Raw genomic sequence first — 20,315 nt, 5'->3', positions numbered from 1 at the left:
AGGGCTTAATGAATTTGGCGTGTTGTCAGGGCAAGTTTTACGATCGATGAATTATCAAAATAGCTGGAAACCCCTACACCATGATGAGCTTGATTACAATTTGTTTTATTTTATAATGCAAATTTAACTAATTAAAACGCAACATGATAAAACACATCAGAAAAGATTAATCGTGGAATTTTTAAGTGTAACATGCTTGCAAAAAAACTAAATAAATAAATAAAAGTTTTTTTTAAATAATTAAATCATTTAAAAAAAGTATTGCCATTAGCATGTATGTGTTTTACAAGATTTTTTTTGTTTTTCAAACAGTTAATCTTTTTACTTGTGAGAACCATGGGTCTATTTAAACATTTACACAAGTGAACCAAGTACACAGCCCTCACCTAGAGTGAGGAAACCTATTATATTTGCATGTTTGCCACCTACCTGTTTGTCCACAATCCATGTGACAAGCTATGAAAATGTCATCCATATGCTGGCACACCTTCACACCGCTCAGTGTTTGTGCATGTGTATGTTATGCATGTGCCTACCTGCAAGGACGAATCCAGATGTGTGTATAAAGCTACAGCCACTTCAACTCCAAGTAACTCTAAGATAAATGTTGTTGCCTTTTGCTGACTTGGGAAAAATCAGAAAATACAGTATACTGTAGATGAATGTAGTCTCTATTGTGAATTTTCATAGGAAGATGATAAATTTTCTGGAACAGAAGCTGAGACGGTGGTTCTGGCTTTATATTAATGTGACCATTCGTCATTACAATAGTAACAATTTAGACACAGAAATGTACAGTATGACAGACACAAGCTGATGTAATAAAATTTGCTGTATATATCGTACAGATTCTTCAAATAGATTTCTTTGTCTTAAGATTATTTTGCACAGAGGATTTATTTTATGCATGCTTATTATATAGACATCATTTAGAACTTTTTGTGAACATAGAATATGCCTTTGATTTGACCTAGAATGCAATGCTGAGCTCCATAAATGCTTAATGTACCGTCAGTTGCACCGTGCAGAACTCGGTAATGCATGTCAGGTCAAATGATCTTCCCTGAGACACACATTACAGAGAGTAATACAATACAATACAATACAATACAATACCTCCCCCATATTGTATGTGGCACTGTGTTTGTTCAACACTTCGTAAACCTGGATAAATCTTGTTGCTTAATCAGACTTGGACATCTTGTTTCATCTGCATGGTTACAAATGAGCCCATGACAACCAGGCTGTGTTTGTTCGTCATTTTTCTAAGAGCACACACTGAGTTTACACACTGGGACTGCTGTTAAGCTGTTATCTTTGCTTCCTATGCTTTTGACACCCTGAATCAATCATCTACAACTGTGTCATGAAGTTCAGCTCTCAAAGATGAACTCTGATCTGGCCGTTACACAGCCTTTTTTTTTTTTATTGCAGTCTTTTTTATGATATTAATTAGTGTTTCCTTTTTAAAATTCCTAGTACACTTTTATGAAAAGTGGAAAAAATAAGAAAAAAAAATTGGTGATGGTGGAACGGTGACTAGCATGCTGTTTATTTTAACTGAACATATTACAACCATTAAAAAATTAGGCTTTTATTTAAAATTGCATAACAAAATTCTTGCTATTTATTAATAGCCATATTGGGCTAAGTTGGCATTATTTATAGACCTACTTGTTTTTAAGTTGTTGAGGTTGGAATTAAACAAACTGAACTTAAGCGACCAGTCAGACTGGATAATAACTATAATCCTCAGTTGTAAATACACTGCCAGGCCCCAAAAAAATAAATCACACACACTAATATTTCATTGGACCGCCCTTAACTTTGATCACAGCATGCATTTGCTGTTTCAGTGCTTTGACAACAATATCACAAGATTTATTTCTGTCCATTATTTCTTTGGCTGAGATCTTGTTTTGATGACAGGAGAATTGAGCCGGTCCATAAAGTTTTCTCTAGCAGACTCTTAAAAACACTTTCAATAAGGTCAAAATGGTGGAAAAATAATCTATTCATTTACAATTTTTTTTTGTTTTGAGCCTATACCTAACCAACAAAAGCAACCCCAGATCATAACACTCCCTCTAGAGGCTTAACCAGTGGGCCCTATGCATGATGGTTGCATTGGTCCATGCACTTCCCATCTTACCCTGATGCCTCCATCACTCTGGAATAGGGTCAGTCTGGTTTAAAACTGGGTAACTTCGTTTCCACGACCATGGGAAATGTTTTCTGTAGTTGCTTAAGAAACAAGAAACTACTTACTGCATCAGTTAGGGTTAAACGAGTTGCTGCCAGCTGAAACATATCAATCACTGCGGTAATTATCCAATTATCAAATTAAAGTAATAATTGGGTAAATATTTTCTCATTAAAATCCACACTGGACTTTTTTGGGCCCGGGTGTGTAGCTTTTTTTTAAATGGGATGGTATTTAATACAGAAAAATGTCATTTGTTGATACGGTAAAGATTTTGTGTCTTTATCACAGTCAGAGGTACATTCAATTCAATTTAATTTTATTTGTATAGCACTTTTAACAATTGCGCTTTACAAGTAAAATTTAATTGAACTGTAAATTTTTACTTATTTTACTTGTAACATGATAATTATAATCAGACAAAATATGCATAAGTCCTGTCATTCTCAAATAACAAAAAATCTGAAATGTATTTCATTTATTCATCTTGAACCTAAACAGGGGTGCAGGAGGCCTGGAGCCTACCCCAGGAGACTTCCAATGGTGCCATTCCACTGCCGGGCACACACTTAAACACACACTGGGCCATTTTGGAATGTCAGTTAGCCTAATCTGCATGTCTTTGGACTGTAGGAGGAAACCCGTCAAACACAGGGAGAACATGCAAACTTCATGCACACCATCCCAAAGCGGGAATCGAACCCGGAACCTGTGAGTGTGCGGCGACAGTGCTAACCACTAGGCCACTGTGTTGCCTTATTATATTGAGTTGATGAATATTTTTTACTTTTACATAATGCCTCAGTGTTTTTATACCTTTTCTACCCTATAACAATATAAGAATTTACCTTAATGTCAGGTAAAGTTCATGTCAGTTTATATTTAATGACTCTTAAAATCTGACATTTGTAATCTTAAAACAACATCGTAAAAAATATTGTTTAATTTTCATTCATGTTCCCAAACATGTGATTTGCTTGAGGATATTATCTCAACATCAAACCCCGCGGTAATATGAGTGATCTTGTGCAACTTTGTGTAACCTGCCAATGATCCATGCCAGATCTTTAAGTTTCGTTGGCAACAATAAAGAAGAATCACAACAAAGGCTGTCTTCAAAAAAGAGACTCTACCCCAATCATCATATTGATTGACTCTTCTTGTTTGAAGCATGTTCCCAGTCTGCAATGACACAAAAAGTCGAAGAATCCAGGTGAATGTCACACCTACTTAATGAGCACTTATGCTTCTCGGTGCGACATGTTCTGCATCTGTTGGGCTCTGTTTAAGTTCTGAACATGACTTGCATGTCACATCCCTTTTTTGACCTTATAGCCTTGCCTGCTCTGGAAGGCCAGCTGGCTCTGAAATCCTCAGGCTGCTGTGAAAGAGCTCAGCCATGTAAGGAGGGAGGGACTCAAGAGAGCATGCGGTCTGCACACACTCCATACGTCTGCTCTCAAAAGGAACCTCTTTATGCTCAATCTGTCGTCTGTAAATACTATTTTGCATGCTTTCGTCGACAAAAGGAGGCAGTCCATCTGTGGGAAGCAGTATGGCTTGATTTACTTCTTTTGTTCCGCGGGGCAAGTCCCGGATGAGATGGTTGAAGTGGAGTGTGGGAAACCACATTAGGTGGTCCCCTATGAGAATCATACTGCGCTCTCGAACGGATAAAATTGCCGAAGGAATGCACAGTGTGTTTAATGGGGGAATTATTAAAGGCAGTTTTTAAAATCGTGTTGAAAGTTAAAAAGTGCAAAAATACCTGGTGGTGTCAATTTAAAATGAAAATTAATTTAAAATTATTTACTCTTATTTGGTGGCCAAAAAGCGAAATTAGGCATCATGTCAAAAAGTGGGTTGCAGCACTCATACACAATCATTTAAAAAATTCGCAAGCTTTAACTTTTGTTGTGCAGAGGTGGACACCCCGGATTCATAAAGTAAAAGTCCTGCTGCATTTTTGTTTAATACATAAACTAAACCAGCTGATACTAGTTAGAACAACCGTTCAGCCAGATAGGCAAGAACTAATTAGTAACATCATCTCTTTTGTGCACAAAAGGCCCAGGTTCGATTCTCAGCAAATGCACAAACCTTTTTAATCAAATTTTAATAGATCATTTTTGGTCTTAAATCATGACATAGTTTGCATCAAATTCTCTAAAAGAAGCAAACATTTAAATTATTATATTGATTTATCCTTCCCTTGAAGGCGTGAATAGCTTACCCGAAAACAAATCTTAGTTGTCTGTGCATTGTTGGCATTTGAATGCACCTTGCTGCTTTGTGTACAGGCAGGCATTTTTTTTGTTCCAGACTTTTTCACATATAGACTTTGACAGGTCAAATGTATGCCTGCATATCTCAGAGGAAAGCGTGTGTTTATCCATGTTTTGTGCTCTGATGTGCTTTGTAAATGTTTGCAAAGGTCTACCTGCTTTGCCATAGGTACCAAAAAATAACTCTGCAAATCTTACAAAAGAAAAAACATCCCATGCTATATACAGTACAGCAACTTTTTTTTTTTATTCTGGTTGTAAGAGATCAGGTGTGTGAATAAGAACTAACACTTAAGTCTTTTATGAAGATTTTAATTACTAGGTGGAATCTTTTCAAGCTGATTTGTCCATTATTAGTAGGTGTGAAATGGCAAGGTCAAAGGTCAAAGCTGGTTTCAGAGGTCAAGCATGTCTCCGGGTATGGATAACAAAGTCCTGCGTCCTGGTGTTAAGAAATTCTTCTTTTTCCTCAGCATTGTGTGGAGTGTATAAGCAGGGTCTGAGTTTCTGTTCTCATCGGTGCAGACGTCTCATTTGATAACAATGCGTGAGAGCGTTTTAACTTGGTACAGTAATATAGACAATGCCTTACAAGTAGTCTCTTGTTTGTCTGTAGTACCTTTAAAAGATCATTATAAATGGAATATTAAAGTATGTATTACAGTATCCCTTAAAGCCCAGAGCTTGTTTTAATGAATATTAAAGGGTTGTGCAATATAGACTGACAGATCCTTTTTAGCACAACCTAGACAATATGATAAATAGAATATTATTTAATTTTAACCATAAAAAAGGAAACAAATTAATAAAAGTAATAATACTTTGGTTCTACATGACATATCTGAAAATCCAGATGCATCCTTAGATGTCTAAAGCCTCCCCCATCAACACACAACATAGGATTTATTTTTTAATCAGTCATTGACCAATTCTGTGTTGCCCACACATGTACATGCCCATTGAGTTTTAAGGGTTTAAAAAAAAAAAAAAAACAATACATTAAAACATATTATACAATGTATTATTCTTTGTAGAATCATGGTGGTCTTCTAGGCCTGTGGCCTTTGCTGACTACTTGGAGTTGTCTGCTCTACGGTTTTTGCCCTTACCATTGCATCACTAAAATATTAAGTATAAATTATTTATAAATCAAAATGATCATGGTAAAAAAAAAAAAAAAAGGTTTTGTCGTAGGTTGTGTATGCAACAACACTTGCAACAATTTTTTTTTTAATTAAGTGGATTACTCTTTTAAAAAAATATATAATTTGTGTTTTATTAAATGTTTACATTTATATATTATATACTTTTTCTAATATTTTTATTTTTAAAATCCTTGGGTACTGCAGCCTCCTTCATCTCTTCCGGTCTTTAATTCCCCCTCCTTACAAAGTAGTTGCATCCTTTGTTGCCAGGAAAAAGAAGGTCACATATGTTGTCTATATTTGAAAGAGCCTTTAAAATGGGAGAGCCTTATTCGCTACACTGTGACAAAATCCACTTTCAAATGCCTTCTTTGAAGGATGGGGCCCAGAATTGAAAAACACTGCTGGCAGTATGCTTAGGGTTTATCCTGTTTATCCTGTTGGAATTTGAAGCTCCACTTACTCTAAAGTCTACTGCAGCATATTTGGCTTCATCCATTTTGTCCCTAACTCTAACCAGTCTCCCAGTCACTGCTGATTTAGAACACGCCCAGAACATTGTGTTACCGCTACTATGCTTCACTGTGGTGCTGACATTCTTTTGATGATGAGTAGTTCTAGATCGATGCCAAATGTATCACTTTGTGCCAAGGTCATATGAAGGTCACATTTTGTTCTCACCAGACTAGAAAAACTGTTAACATGTTTCCAAGTACATGTCTCCAATACATATTTCCGATCTGAGCTGTGGGTTTCTCCAGCACTTTCGGAGTTACCCTTGACCTCTTTGTGGCCAGACCGTTCAATGTTTGTAATGCATTTGTATAACCAAACCCTAACTGATATTATCTTTGCCCCAGGCTTGGTATGTTGTTTGTAAGTTTTTTTATAACAAGCTCTGGGGCTAGTGAGATCATATACAATATCTATATTCAAATCTCATGAACACTGATTGCACCAGAAATAATTTAGGGTTTTCACAGCAACAGGACTGAGCACTTATGCAATTTTTTTTTTTTGGAATGAATTAGATGCTTTTAATTCTTAATATAATTTCAGTTCTAGGTAGTAACGCAAAATTACATGTCTAAGTATGGATCTAAGAAATAAATAAGGTATATATGCAAAGCAGACATGAATGCTAAACTTCCATCCATTATCCATGCCGCCTATCCAGTGTAGGGTCTAAGGGGGCCTGGAGCCTATCCCAGGGAACTCTGAACAAAAGGTACAACCTGACTGAAGCCCAACCCATTGCAGGGCACAAGCACACACTTACACGCCCAGTCACACACTATAGGGAGTATGGAGACACCAATCAACCTACACTGCATATCTTTGGACTGTGCTAGGACACCAGAGTATAGTACATGCGAGGGAACATGCATTTCCTATACCGAAGCACGGGGGGAACACGCAAGCTCCACTCACACAGGAACGAAGTGCAGATTTAAACCCCCAACCCTGGAGGTGTAGGGCAACGGTGCTAACAACAAAGCACCTGTGCTGCCAATGCTACACTTTAATTAATCTAATGATTTACTGCCATTGTGTAAAACCTGTTCTGCGTTTTCTGTGACTGGTTGAGCAGAAACTGTGCAAGATGTTGTGAACCTTACTGCAACCTCGGCACATATTGAACAATACCCCTTAATTTCGTTGGTTTGTCCTAAAGTGCCTTACTGTGTTTACTTGTGTCTTGTGCTGGGTTACGCACTTACAATGTATTTCCATATGTTCTTCTTACAAAATTGATAATTTATAAAACTGACTCGGAATTGTGTTACTGTTTTTTTTTATGCACATGTATCCTTAATTTGAATATAATACACTAGGAGTTGTGTCAACTTACTTTAGGTTCATTCTGCATAATCATGATAATGGCATGACCACCCCAAGATGGAGATGGTATGGAATAATTTAATGCTTGCCTGAGAAATTGAAATTAAATACAATGAGAAAATTTTATATTTTTTCAATAGGTATTTTCAATATTTTCAATAATCAAGAGAAAAAAGTTAAAGTTGAATGGCTAAAGCTAATTTTTAACATATTAGTCTCAAAATAAGTTATTCATAAGGATAATTATGTTGAAAAGTAATATAAAAATAAAATTTTTGTGGCTTTTTCAACTATTTTTCAATAGAATTTGTGTCAAAACAACAACAACATAAAATATAAAAAGAAATGACTACATTTTAATAAGTCTATTACACTATTCTTGTTTTTTATGCTTGATTGACCATTAATTCCATTTAATATTCAATTAAATACTACTTGTATAGCACACTTTTAACAATAAATTTTTTCACAAAGCAGTTAAAAAAAAGAATCTGGAAATAAATTGAAAATGGTACTAATTTCTTATTTTAACAGTTCCTAATGAGCAAAAGGAAACGGTGGCAAGAAAACTCCCCGAGATGGCACGAGGAAGAAACCCTGAGAGGAAATAGACTAAAAAAAAAATAATAATAATGACAATTAATTTCTTCATTTTAATAAGCTTGATCATTTTACCATTATGTTTTATTTTATAGCTTACGTGATGTCCATAGAAGTGCATTTCACATTTATTATAAACATGGAAATGTAATTTAATGCAAAAGTATGGTGACTAAAAACAAACTTTCTCTAAAACAATACATTTATCAATACAGTACATTACATTTAAGTGATAAAATACTACAACTTCAGATATTGTTAATTTAATAATTTGGAATTGTAATATTATGAGTTTTTGTTTTCACTCATTTTTATGGGGAAGTTAATAATTTAGTGCATGGTAGTTTGTTGTTTTTTCTTCTTCTTCTTCTTCTTCATCTGCTTTCTTCATCTGCTTTCTTACTCCAAACACTCCTTGCATACTGTGCATTGTTGATGTGTTGACTCTGTAAGAGCTATATTTTTCCCCCAAAAAAAGGTGTGGTTGCTAATTTAACCTGGGTTTATAGGTTCAGAAAAACAGGTTTGTAATTTGTTCAAATTAACAGCAGAATCATTATTGGATTAATATAATAATGGAAAGATTATCACTAAATAGGACAGAGGGTAAATAGTAAATAGGATATTAAAGTTTTACCCAGTGTGAGTGTGCTACATTATTTTTACTGTATCCCTAGCTAAGACTTTAAGTAAAGTCAAATAATAAAGAGCACAAGGCAACTAAGAATGACAGTTGCGTATTGAGAAGGCAAGATAAAAAAAGGTATGTAAAATAAAATAAAAAGTAACCATTACCACAAATTTAATGCAATTAGAAACCAGGCATTAGGTTTGAAAGCTGATCTTCATCGAGACCTTTACAACAATGATTCAAGATGCCGTTACTTCTGAACCTTGTCCAAGACCAAACACGTTGACCTGGTGGTATTTCTCCGGCTGGCATTGCCTGCCTTTATCCACTAGTCACACATCTGTGAGCTCAGACAAAACATCCAGAGCAAACAGCTTTTTTAAAAAACCTGTTCATACCTGACATGTTCCCATGTCAGTGTGCAAGTGGCTGAAATTTCCTCCACAAGATCTGGGTCACTAAGGGTCATCTAGTGGCCTACTGCAATTCCACACATGTTTGGCAAGCTTTAGCTCTTCATTCATCACCGGGCCTAAAGCTCTGTTTGCTTTTTAGTGCAGTGGATTTGAGTGAGAGATCAGTGAGAGTTTTACAAAAGACAATGATTATATGGGGCTTTAATGCATTAAATTCATTATTTAAATAGAAAAAGATGACTGAGATTTACATTTGTAACTGAAAGCATAGTTGCAAGTATCAAAATTCTTTGTAAATGTTTAACACGTAAATGCTTTCGGGCATATAAAAATAAAAATTTACCTAAATCATTTTTATTTGCTTTTGTTCATTTAAGTTTAATCAAAAGTTATATTTGAAGATAATTTAACAAAAGATGTCACAAAGTTGCTCCGCAGGAATCCGGATCTGGATTTAGAATCAAAATATCGATAATGAGCATGCCTGAGGTGACATCGCTGTAAACAAAAACAACATAAGTAATTAAAATGGATTGACAACCTGTCCAGGGTGTACCCTGCCTCGTGCCCTAAGTCCCCTGGGGTAGGCTCCAGGCCCCCCGCACACTGTATACAGTACAGGATAATGTGGTATAGACGATGAGACGATAGTTAAGTCATAAGTCATAAGTGTGTTGAAAGGATATTCATTACAAGCTTGTGATGGGGGGGTAAAACGACAGATCAATTTTTAATCAATACACTTATTTAAAAGACATTGACTGACATGAATTAATTGTACTGATTATGATCAATTTTGGGGCGGCATGGTGGCTTAGTGGTTAGAACTGTCATCTTTCATCCCCAGGATATCCGGGCTTGATTCCTGCTCTGAGGTCGGTGTGCATGGAGTCCCGTGCCTGGTGGGTTTCCTTTGTGTACTCAGGTTTCCTCCCACAGTCCAAAGACATGCAGAGCAGGTTAACTGGTGTTCCCAAATTGTCCATAGTGTATGAACAGCTGTGTGAATGTCATGAAATGGGAATAAATGGTAACCATTGGCCTCCATGGTCCCTAGTTGGACTACAGAGCTTCCCAGATGGAAGGATGGATGGATGGATGATTAATATTAAAGGACTAACAACTCATATGTATTTTTTTTTTTTTCATTTTTTTGTAAACTGAAGCAAAAAACAATATTTTAAAGAGTTATTGTCTATAGCCTGGTCAATGAAGGTTTAACTGCAGTTCTACCCCAGATTCTAACTAAAGATGGTCACATATTGATCAGATATGCTACGAAATCCAAGTGTACCCTAAAACATAGCAAATACAGTAGTGGTGTCAAATATCGAATCTCTACTCTAATTATCGAAATCACATAGTATTGTATTATGTACCAGATTCCATTGAGTATTACATCATTGGTTTTTGTCTAGACATAGAAACAGGTTTAGAGTGCTAGTGTTTAGAGTGTTATCACAGTTTTTTGGATCTTCTGTATAAAAAGATAGACTAAAGCTACCTTAGTTAGACTAATACAGTAGGTTTTTTTTGTGAAAAGGTGATCGCACCTTTGCAAACGAATTGGTATTGGTAAATTGTAAAGATTAAAACAGTTTTTGGGCATGCTGTTATATGGAAATAATCAGTTATGTACTGATGTGATGTGAGCCAATGCCAACTGGAGTTATCACCCTAGTTTCCCAAACATTGCATCCCATCCATTCCGCTTATTGTGTGTAGGATTGTGGGGGGGCATCGATCCTATGCCAGCAAATCAGGGCACAAGGTGTAGGATACTGGATAGGATGCCAGCCAACAGGGCACAAGAACACACACCAACACAAACATCCAATTATATGCTATAGGTAATTTGGAAAAGCCAGTTAATCTACAATGCATGGCTGTGATGAAAACCAGAGTACCAGGAGGAAACCCAACAAAAGAAACAAGAGAAGCACAGAGAGAACATGCAAACCCCATGCACAAGGGCAGGAGGGAGCTTTCAAACCTCTAACCCTTGAAATGACAGGTGACAGTGTTACCCACTAAGCTCTATCATTACCCTGTCATTACATCCCAGAGTGTTTTACTCCTCCTACTGTATGTATGAGAACAGCAATGTATGAGAACAGCAATACAAAGAATGTTCAAGGAGCAACGTTTGTGAAAATCTAAATAGATATGAGTAACAGTACCATTATAATGAGGTAAAATATATAATTAATGCATAAAATACGGTTTATAATCCAGATTCTCAGAAGTGTTACAAAAGAAAAATTTGGCAATACCACATGCCTGATAAGATAGCATTTCAAGCGCTTTCCTTATCGTGAGGTTTGTGTTTTTGTCGGTGTTCGTGCTGTTTGAAAGTTCAGAGGTGGAGCAGCTGGTTAATAGAGGGCCAATAAAGTCACTCTGTCTCCAGTGAGCTGAATGGTCAGCAGCATCTGGCCTTCCAGAGAACAAATTTGCAGATGCTCCTTTATTGTGGTAGCCTGTCTGAGATTCATCCATAAAAAAAACAGGTTTGTACTGCCCATAAACTCTGGCCTCGGGATGCTGAGTGGTGTTCATCATAAACCAAACTGTGTGTGTGCGTGTGAATCATCCTTGACATGTGACGTGTTTTAGTTTTGACTGGGCCTGCATTTGTTATGACTTGTTATTTGCCAGTAAGAAAACTGATGAGTTTGAAATATGCGATGAGAAAATGAGCAAAACCTGTGAGCATTAGTCAGAAGACAAGCGGTACAGTGACTCAGTAACTCGGGAAAATCCTTTTAAGTGTGTAACTCTAGAAGAATTCTCTGTTTCTGTTACCTTGGGCATAATGGCATGATGAAGTAATAAATTAATGTAATGTAATCATAATTTAGGATATAAAAAGCTCCAAGACTGGCAATGGATTTCTGATCAAATTCATTTTCCTAATGAAGATCTTTCATGTAGCTGCCAACTGCAGAAACCTGGCCACTTTTATGGACAAGCCAAGCTTCAAATTATAATTACTGGATTACAGAAATAATTTCCAAGGCTTGTGAATCTTTCAAGGGTTTTATAATCTTTCAGTAATGTTTGGAGAAAAAAATATAAATATATTATCATAAATCTATAACTGTTTATTTAGCTTTTTTGCTTGAGTAATATTACACTAAAGGGCTCACTACTTCATACAGTACCAATTAGCCAGTACATTACAATGCAAACCATGATGCCCAGTATTTTGCCGGTTCCCACTGTTCCACTGTAGCAGATCTGAGCCCTTTTGTGGGGTGCCTTTGTGTCAAGGATGTTGGCAGAGGATCCTTTATGTGCTGTGGGTTGCAGGGTGGGGCCTCCGTGGAAGACTTGTTTGCCTGGAACATCCAATAGGTGCTCGAATTGGATTAGACTGTCCCGGCCTCGGAGGACTTGTGACTGCAGTCGCTCAGTAGTTCAGGACTGGAATTTCCTACATTCTACCTGAGCGTCCAATAACGTACTGGACTTCATTTTAACTCCCATTAAACACAATCAAACTTTTAGTGTAATATATAACTCTATGGTGCAATACAATTCAATTTATTTATATAGCGCTTTTAACAATGGTCATTGTCCCAAAGCAGAAAATACATACATATAACAATACATACATATAACCCTATAAGTCAAATATACAATGTGTGCAATACAGCCGCTGAAAATGTGCAATACACTATGTATAGTTTATGTCTAATTTCCTGCATAATATATCTCTGACTGCTCTTATTTATATTTACGTATATACATATTTACACCTCTATTTACACCTCTTATACTACTATGCTATCTCTGTGGCTTATACGGGACCTGGGTCCTAATTTCGTACCAGAACATGGAAGTGTGCTGGTATGACAATAAAGCTCCTTGAACTTGAACACATCTCCTGTTATACAGAACGTCCAGCCTCCTAACACACAGTATGACTGCAGATCAAACCCTGCTATCTATTATCACCCAGATGAGGATGGGTTCCTCTCAAGGTTTATTCCTATTGCCATCTCAGGGAGTTTTTCCTTGCCACTGTCACCCTTGCCTTTTGCTTGCTCATCTTATCATATTGATTCATACATATTTACATTTCATACAAACTTCCACAATGACAATTGTTAAAAGCACTATACAAGTAAAATTGAATTGAATTAAATTGAGATCTTGGAAGTTTGGAGTTCAGGTTGGTGGTCTTTGCCTGCCAGGCCCTATGCATGGCATCTGTGCTTCCCTGGGTGTTCTGGTGCCTTTCTATCATGGCCAGCATTGACTTTTTCAGAGATTGGTGCTGCATTGGCCTTTCTGTGGGATCGGACCGGACGGGCTGGCTCTTCGTCCCCGTGGGCATGGGTGCCCATGATCCTGTCAGCAGTTTTCTGGCATATCATTGATAATCAGTGTTAATGAGTTAATGTTTTTCCCTTTCCCCTTTATTATTATTATTATTATTATTATTAGACATTGATACACAGAAGCTGTTAATTCCCAAGTGCAATAACAATTAATGCATGTATCAATTTATCATTATGAAATAATTACTGCACTAGACATATCTGTGGACCTTATAGAGATTTACACTGTGTATTATTGTCAATATTGTACTTCTTGACATAAAACCTATAATGAGGTTATTGACACTACTTATAATCACCCCTTGATGGACCATTGTAATATCCCTGTCAGGTGAACTGGTTTACAATACCACACCTCTTGCTGTGCATTAATGATTCCCAGAGCAAGGGGCCCTTCCTGTGGCCAGCTTCGAGTCCCTGCATGAACAGGATCAAAGTCTACACTGGCATCCTACTGATCACAAAAGCTGTGACTCCAGCTATAAATTCATATATAGTCCCACAGTCTAAGGGAAAAGTTGCAAACAGCAAACAAGAGGCCAAGGACACTGCGCTTTAGTACCTTTTGTTACAAATTCATTCTGACTCTTACCGGTATTGTGAGAAATCATGGACATTGAGCTCTTACCGACCATACTCTAATGAGATGGAGACTTGCCTTAATTCCAATAGACACTCCATCGAGCCCCTCTTCTCTCAGCACTCTCGTACCCCGTGCAGGGAATGTGTCCCCCAGGCTCAGGAACCCCGCATTACAGCCTCTGATTTAGGTGAAGTGCACTTGAGCAGGTCAGAACACTGCTGTGGTTGATTGGTGCCCTGCAGGACCGTGGGTGTTTTGGTGAGGTTTTAATGAAAGTCTCTCTCAAGGCCCTACCTTCATTAGTGACCAAGCAGCTGAGGTTATGAACAATGGGACATAGCAACACAAAATGACACATTCCAGGGATTAGCCAAGGGTGAAAGATTATGCTACAAGGAAAAAAGACGATATTACCTTGGAGAGTCAAGTTTCACTAAGATTAAGAAGTTGAAGCAGGGACAAACATAGCCATAGCTGTTCAGATAAAGTTTTAAACAAATCCTATGAATGTTCCTGCATTTTTGGATGGGATCAGATTAAAATCCTGAACTGATAGTACGGTATGTTAAATTCCCCTCTGCTAATATCTGTATAATAATATATAACACAATATATTTTGTGTTCTAATGTTTTAAATAGTTTTTTGCTGGATGATGTTGTCATGTAGTTGTAATTAGCTTACAATGTTGTCCACCCAAAACACAACATTGGGAAAACTTTTTTTTAGTTTTTTTTAGTTAAGATAACATTAATAAAAATTATGCGTGAAAAGTAACTAGTCATTAAAAAAGGGTAATGAAGTTGATTTTCTAATTCACATTTGTAGAAGCAAGTTGTACATGTACTTTATTACATAAGAAAATGAAAGCAAATCTTTCCATTTCAACCTACTGTAGGCAACGGTGGCACCAACCAGTTTCTTCAAATGGCCGGAGATGAAATGCAAAGTATTCTAAAGGAAGTCATTGGTACTATTGCTGAGAACCTCTAAGAAGTCCAGGTCTCACTCCATGTGATTATGTCCTGTGGGGCTACGCAAAAGAGGAGGTGTACAGGACAAAGCATCGCACACTGAAGGACTTTGAGGCAGTACATGGGCCAGGGGTAGCTCAGTGGTTAAGGCATTGGACTATGGTTCGGAAGATCCCAGGTTCAAACCCCACAACCACCAAGTTGCCACTGTTGGGCCCTTGAGCAAGGCCCTTAACCCTCAACTGCTCAGATGTATAATGAGATTAAAAAATGTAAGTCGCTCTGGATAAGAGCATCTGCCAAATGCCTACATGCATTTGTTTCAAAAAATTTGTATTAGAAATATGTGCTTTATTACCAATAATTAATGCCTAGTTACTTTTCACCCACCCTGTACAGTCAGCATATATGCATATCTGTATGGTCCCTTCAGGTTTTAACAGATTTTAGAAACCCCATTAGAGAATATGATGTAGCAGAAGGAACCAGATGAAACCAAAGACAACGGCTTCCCACACACAGCATGTGTCTCTCTTGTTTCTTGAAACAAGAAAAAAATATATATACTATGAAGAGCATCATGGCTCTGCATTTATTAGCATCAGCAGCTGGTTCAATGGAACAGTGGTCTCAGGCACCATGGGATAGTAGATGCAAGTGCAGGTAAAACAGTATAGCAGCATTTACGGATTACAATTAACACAACCTTCAGAGTCTTATTTATAGAAGGGCGCTATTGTACGCCAGTGTTTAGGTGTGTGTTAGTACTCAGGTGACCTAGACTGACTGTGCTGGGTGTTGTAATCCTCAGGATCTTCGAAGGCCTTGGAGTTTGAATCTTGTCAGGGAACTATTCTAAAAAGAGGGAAAATGCAAACATTTCAAAGATGTATTTCAGTTGAGACATAAAAAATTAATGCTTTTAATCATTTTTTTATGATTTAAATTGGTGAACATTGGGCAAATGTAATTTTAATAAAAGTAGTTCTAACTTTCAAAATCAATCCAATACCAAAGGTGTTCCAACATACAGAAAATAATCTTACTGCAACGTTTCAACAACCAAATATATCCTCTGGGTCTCTGAATCTAATTTGTGCATTCAATCTACAGATTTTCTTTGTTAGGGTAATGCTGTAGAGAAGAGTTTCAGAAACCAAGCAAGCCCACTAGAGACGGCCTGCTGGAATCTGGAGGGTCCTTTCTGACAAATTCCTCACTGACTGATTTAATGAATCCTGTCTCCTTGCAGTTACAAGGAAGTTCTGCACCTAATTGTCGGCTCAGCACAGAGACTCGTTGCCACTCTATCAGGTGTACATCACTTACATTTGGCTCTTTTTATTGCCTGCATCCTACATATTGATCATTTTACATTTTGTGTACATATCCAGCCATCAGTGTACAGGATGCACTATAGGAACAATGCTGAATATATACAGTATTATTCGGTCTGTGGACTAACAGCAGCTGCGATTTACATCACACTGAACCCATCACCTTTTCAAAAATTTGGTTGAACGCAGTAAGAACTTATTAGGAATGCAGAAGAAACCGGTAAGGGTGTAGTATTGTCTTTATTGATGTCGAGCTGCTGCTTTTTTGGTGAACATGTTAAAAAAAAAAAAGCCTGGTGAGGATGTGGTCTAATCAGGAAGCAGGAAGAACTTCATAAAGTCGTATTGATGACCAGCTGACCAATTAAAGCACCTCTTGGGTGCTTAATTGATGGTTAACAAGCATGGTGCAAATGGGAAAGTTTGGATGGTGTCCTGACTGAGTTGTAGGTCCATGCCACTTTGTTTAAAACCACATTAAGTTCACACTTTTTGTGGTGCTTACTATGTTTATGGCATGCATGGAACAGGTTATCAGTCATGTGTCATTAATATAAATACTGGATCTAATTTCTCATATTACTGCAATCTGCGATGGTGCGAGATGGCCCAACCTACAGTGGAAATAACTTTAGATCTCAACGGTGAGCCTTATTCTTTTGTTATTCTTTCTATATTATAAGCTCATTTACAGGGACTTAATAATAAATTTGTAAGCAATATGTTATTATATAACAAAAAATGTATAATCCTGGATATGTTAAAGCTGTTTCTAAGGAGATGCTTGTTTAACACTTATAGAAAGAGCATCGAACTTTAGTGCTTTGTACTGTAACATGCGGGGAGTTTTCCGTTTTGGGAGAGTCTTTAGGACAGAAGACTTCCTGTCTTCCGGTTTTTATTTTATTCCCTATGTACAGTATATTCTTTAGGATTGAAGCGTACATAGACCTCAGAATAGTGACACTATTGCATATGTATTATGATTCTCAATTAAAGTGACAGTTAAAGTCTTTCTCTTCTATTATAACACCTACAATGCTTATTACATCACTCAGTTTGGTCAATAGATGCACTGTCAAATCTGTTTACTTTAAGGCTTAAGTAAAATGATCAGTGATAAATAGCACGGTTAGCAGAACACAAGACAACAAAACAAAACTTCCTAACCACGCAAAGAGTTTTTCATTCTTTCCTGCGACTGGAAATCCTTCTGAATGTCAAGGGCACATTTGTAATCGCAAAAACAGTCGTAAAAAGCAATCAGTCCCCCTCAACCCTTTAAAGCACTGTATTGTGAAACATCCTGCTATAACTCATTTTATGCCAAACACACCCTTTTATGCTCAGCTGCACACACACACACACACACACACACACACACACACACACACACACACAGAACCTTCCTCTAGCACAAAGAACTGTGACCTACCTGACTTCTTCCTGTAACCACATAGTTGTATTCAGTTCTCCTGTAAGGTGAGAATGTGAATGTATAAGCTAACCGGTTTATTTTTAAGGACAGGTCTTCTCTTACACCTTGTCTATTTTAAACATTTTAGCTATGCAATGTACAGTGTACTGATCATATGTATTGTGTCTCATTATAATCAAACTAAAAATCTATGCAAACTGTATATGAGACACAATACATATGATTAGCTGATGTATGTGATTTTAATGCGTTAGGAGTTTCAAATTATTATTATAGTGGTTTTAAATGTTTATACATTCAATTAAATTGATAGGCAAATCTATACATGCTATGCCTATAATAAGCTTAAAGGGTTAGACAGAAAAAAGAAAGACATTAAGCTTTACAAAGAGACTTTTTTTCAAAAAACAAAAATCAGGACTGTCAAAAAAAGCAAGAAAAAATCTAATAAACTTTACAGTGTGCACTTACTGTATGTGAAGCTGACAACAAATAAACAAACAAACATCTGCCCAAAAAAATTTGTTATCTCTGTAGAGTCTAAGTTTATATAATGCTTATTATTGGTTGGGTTTTATATATATATATATATATATATAAAATCAGCTGACAGGAAGGAAAAAAGGAAGGAAAGAAGGAAAAAAAGAAGGAAAAAGGAAAAAAGGAAGGAAGGAAGAAAGGAAGGAAACTGCTGTAAATCTGGTTATGACATCACCATCTGGTAGTTGGAAATACAAGTTTCATAAAGTCGTAAAAAAAGAAAGAAAGAAAAAAAAGAATATAAGTTCCTACAGACTTATAATTTTAAAATTAAGAATTTATTCTAAAGTTCAAATTGAAAAAAGAACTAAATGAATGTGATGCTTCTGATTAGGGTCAGTCAGTGTCATGCTTATTATGATGTTACCAGCTGGCTTCTGAAAAAAAAAACCATGAAAGGACGGAAGGAAGGAAGGAAAGAAAGAAAAAAACATAGATAAAAGTTTGGACTGGCAAACTTGTGTTCCTGACTGTTTCGCTTCTGTAAAACTCATTATCATATCATCAGCTCATTGTTGAGTCCTCAAATTTCCTTTCTTCTGTGTATTTCTTTGTGTGTCATTCTTATATCCTAAAAGCTTAAACACCTACTGTACCATATCTCGCTGTATTAAAATAAAATCTGCAGATTAAGTGAATCAGGTTATATTAGGAACATTTTATAAAACTAACATTTTGCTAGCACTGCAGTATGAAAGAAAGCTGATACTTAGCTCTGGGCATGTAAGATAAGCATGGTATTGTGACTTCATCACTATTGATCTTGAAAACATAAAAACCAATGTAGGTGAGAAACGTGATGTGCACAAATTATTTACCTGACTTGTTCTTAATCTTACTTTGGCAACTTTTAATAAAAGGTTATAACACTTGTAGTTACGCTTATGGTTTAAAAGCAGGTTTAGTATTTCATTAAAAAAAAAAACCGAACATGGAAAATAATTACATATAATAAATATATATAATAATAATGCACTACAGAAAGGGATGGGTGCAGGTATATGCTGTTGTAGCATGATCGTATCTTTTCAAGAGGTTTCCGGAAAAAAATTAGAGTTGCACTGTAAAAGTTTAATATTATGTCCTACAATGGAGAGGTTTGCTTTACTGGTTTCTGGATTAGTCGGTGTGTATGTTTTGTGTGACTCATGTGTTTGGCCTTGTCATTCTGAGCTCCTCTGTGGCCCACCTCGTTCAGATGTATATTTGTTCGGGCCTGTTCTCTTCCTAAATTTAAAGCATTTGGCAGATGGCCTTATCCAAAGAGACTTACATTTATCTGATTATACATCTGAGCAGTTGAGGGTTGAATATCTTGCTCAAGGGCGCCATAGTGGTCGCTTGGTGGTGCTGAGGTTCGGACCTGTGATCTCTTAATCCCCTGCCTTCATCTGTAACTGCTGCTTGGACTTTTGTCTTGTTGAGTAAAAGATAAACCACAGAGCATTGCAAGAATTACACAACAACACAGTCTTACTGAGGTCTACACACAAGCCAGTAGCAAACTTTTTTGGCTTTTTTTTATTTATTTAGGTTTGGGATCAACAATTTTTTCTGACTTTGAAATGGATGAAGGCTTTTAAAAAAACTTTGTGGAGTTTGGTAATTTTAGAGCAAAATGAAATCTCTAGGGAACATCCATCCATCCATCCATCCATCCATCCATCCATCCATCCATCCATCCATCCATCCATTCATCCATCCATTCATCCATTATCTGTACTGTTTATCCTGTGCAGGATCACAGGAACCCAAAACCTATTCCAGGGGACCTGGGTACAAGAAATGGTGCACCCTGCATGTGATGTTTTACAAATCTTTATCATATTCTACATTAAAAAAAATTTATAGCAATGAAGGTAATCTTAAAGACAGCACCATAATTAACCTTATCTTATGTAAATCACTGTAATGCAGGCATGAATATAAGCCATGGACCATGTGTGTGTGTTAAATGGTGCAGAAAGATAAAGGGGC

The sequence above is a fragment of the Clarias gariepinus genome, chromosome 15 (assembly GCF_024256425.1).
Source record: "Clarias gariepinus isolate MV-2021 ecotype Netherlands chromosome 15, CGAR_prim_01v2, whole genome shotgun sequence".
Taxonomy (NCBI): Eukaryota; Metazoa; Chordata; class Actinopteri; order Siluriformes; family Clariidae; genus Clarias; species Clarias gariepinus.
Note: the sequence above shows the minus strand (reverse complement) of the source record.